The sequence below is a fragment of the Phyllostomus discolor genome, chromosome 6, assembly GCF_004126475.2.
Source record: "Phyllostomus discolor isolate MPI-MPIP mPhyDis1 chromosome 6, mPhyDis1.pri.v3, whole genome shotgun sequence".
Lineage (NCBI taxonomy): Eukaryota > Metazoa > Chordata > Mammalia > Chiroptera > Phyllostomidae > Phyllostomus > Phyllostomus discolor.
Genome location: NC_040908.2, coordinates 125594616 through 125597468, shown reverse-complemented (window position 1 = coordinate 125597468; position 2853 = coordinate 125594616). Strand labels below are relative to the sequence as shown.

General features: G+C 39.8%; 1 pseudogene; it reads left to right on the top strand.

The window, feature by feature from the left end:
* The first annotated feature begins 691 nt into the window (after positions 1 to 691).
* LOC114498944 lies at positions 692 to 1090 on the top strand (annotated as a pseudogene).
* Positions 1091 to 2853: the final 1763 nt, after the last annotated feature.

Sequence of the window (2853 nt, the reverse complement as noted above, 5' to 3'; positions counted from 1 at the left end):
AACAAGAAAGAAAACATGGAACCCAATGAACTGAGGTGAGAGCATGAAGATTATAAAACATTCCAAACCAAAGGAGGTGAAGGGGTGCTCTCCTGAGCTATAGAAGGAATGGTCTAGTGGTTAAGATAAACCCCAAGTAACATTAGAGTTGTCCAGTCAGTAATGGTGATCTTCTTGCTGCTCTTGCCATTCCTGGACCCATAGCACTCCATGGCTGTCAGAACATCCATGCCGTCTTTCACCTGGCTGAAGACCACATGCTTGCCATCCAATCACTCAGTGCAGATGAAAAACTGAGAACTGTTTGTGTTGGGTGCAGCACTTGCCATGGACAAGATGCCAGGACCCATATACTTCAGGATAAAATTCCCATCACCAAATTTCTCTCAAGAGATGGGCTTACTGTCTGTGCCATTGTGATGTGTGAAGTCACCATCCTGGCACATAAATCCTGGAATAATCTGTGAAAGCAATAACATTTATAACCAAATCCTTGCTCCCCAGGTCTCAGAGCATGCAAGTTTCCTTCTGTCTTTGGAACTTCCTCTGCAAACAGCTCAAAGGAGATACAGCCTGTTGAAGAAGATGGGGTTGCAGCTGGATTAGGGTGCCATTTGCCAGCTTGTGCTCCTGACTCGCTGCTCTTTGCCCTGGCAGGGGAACAAGTCAGTCAGGAAGCTGTGCCACCGCAATGGCTTTTAAAGATACTGAAAATACACCTGTGGAGCCAGAGGTGGCAATTTACCCATTTACAATCGCTCTAATCAGCCACAATGTAAAGTCTTTGGAGAAGGTGTATGCTGACTTGATCAGAGGTGCAAAGGACAAGAATCTCAAAGTGAAAGGATCGGTTCAGATGCCTACCAAGACTCTGAGAATCACTGCAGGAAAAACTCCCTGTGGGGTGAGTTCTAAGACCTAGGATCAAATTCAGGTGAGGATTCACAAGCCATTCGTTGACTTGCTCAGCCCTTCTGAGATTGTTGAGCAGATTTCTTCCATTAGTATCACTCCAGGACTCAAGGTTGAAGTCGCCATTGCAGATGCTTATGTCAACCTTTTAAACAAATTCACTATCCGTTGTAAATAAATAAATAACAGTTGACATACAATATTATATTAGTTTCAGGTGTAAAATCTAGTGATTAGACATTATATAACTACTAAGTGATCGTGCTGATAAATGTCATATCCACCTGACACCATACATACTCATTACAATATTATTGACTATGCTGTACTTTACATCCTCATGACTATTCTGTAACTACCAATTTGTACTTCTTAATCCCTTCACCTTTTTTACCCATTTCCCCAATGCTTCTCCCATGTGGCAATCTTCAAAATGTTCTCTATATCAGGAACAAATTTGGAGGACACATGGACAAAAACTAGGGGTGGGGGGTAATGGGGGGAAGGGGGGAGGGTTGGGTGGGTGGGCTGGAATGGGAGTAGGGGGGAGAAAAATGTACTTGAACAATGATTAAAATTTAAAAAATGTTCTCTATATCTATTAGTCTGTTTCTGTTCTGCTTATTCATTTATTTTGTTTCTGTTTTTAAATTCAGCTGTTGATAGATATGTATTTATTGCCATTTTATAATTCACATTTTTAAATTTTTTCTTCTTAAAGAAAACCTTTTAATATTTCAGGTAATACTGGTTTGGAGGTGATGAACTCCGTTATCTTCTTCTTGTCTGGGAAGCTCTTTGTATGTCCTTCAGTTTTAAATGATAGCTTTGTCAAGTAGAGTAATCTTGGTTGTGGGTTCTTGCTTTTCACCACTTTGAAAATTTCTCTCCTTTACCTCCTGGCCTGCAATGTTTCTGTTGTGAAATCAGCTGACAGATCTATGGGAGCTCTCTTGTAGGGAACTAATTTTTTTGTCTTGCTGATTTTAAGAATCTCTTTTTGTCTTTAACCTTTGGCATTTTAATTATGATGTATCTCGGTGTGGGCTTCTTTGGTTAATGTTGTTTATATCTCTCCATGCTCCCTGGATTTGTATGGCTATTTCCTTCAACAGGTTAGGAAAGTTTTCCATCATTATTTCTCTACTTAGGTTTTTAATCCCTTGCTCTCTCTCTTCTTTTTCTAGCATCACCACAATGTGAATGTTGGTATATGTGATATTATCCCAGAGACTCCTACTATTCTCATTTTTTGGATTCCTTTCTTCTTTTTGCTGTTATCATTGGGCATTTCCTGCTTCCTTATCTTCCAAATTTCTGATTTGGCCCTCTGATTTATCTACTCCATTGTTGATTCTCTGTAATGTATTCTTTATTTCAGTTAAGATATACTTCATTTCTCACTGGTACGTTTCTGTGTTTTCCAGTTTTGTTTTTTCTATGCCTTTGTGTGAAAGTTATCACTACGTTTATCTACTATTCCCCTACATTTATTGAGCATCCTTATAACCAATGTATTAAACTCTACAACCTATGGAAAGTTTGTCTTCATTTTGATTAGTTCTTTTTTTATGGGATTTTGTTCTGTTCTTTCATTTGGGACATGTTTCTTTGTCTCCTCAATTTGGCAGCCTCCTTGTGTTTGTTTCTATGTATTAGGTATAGCTGCTACACCTCCCAGGATTGTTAGAGTGACCTTGTATAGTACGTATCCTGTAAGGCTCAGTGGCAGAGGTTCTCTATTCACCCAAGCTGAACACTTCAGGTGCATGTTCCCTTTACCTATGTGGGCTGTATACACTCTTCTGTGGTAATTGAGCTTCAATTTCTATTGACCTGACAATGGGAGGTATTACTCCCTAAGTTATTGGCTGCAAAGAGTGGCTGTGACCACCATGGAGGATCAGCTGTACAGCAGCCTACCCCACAAAGTAGGACTTA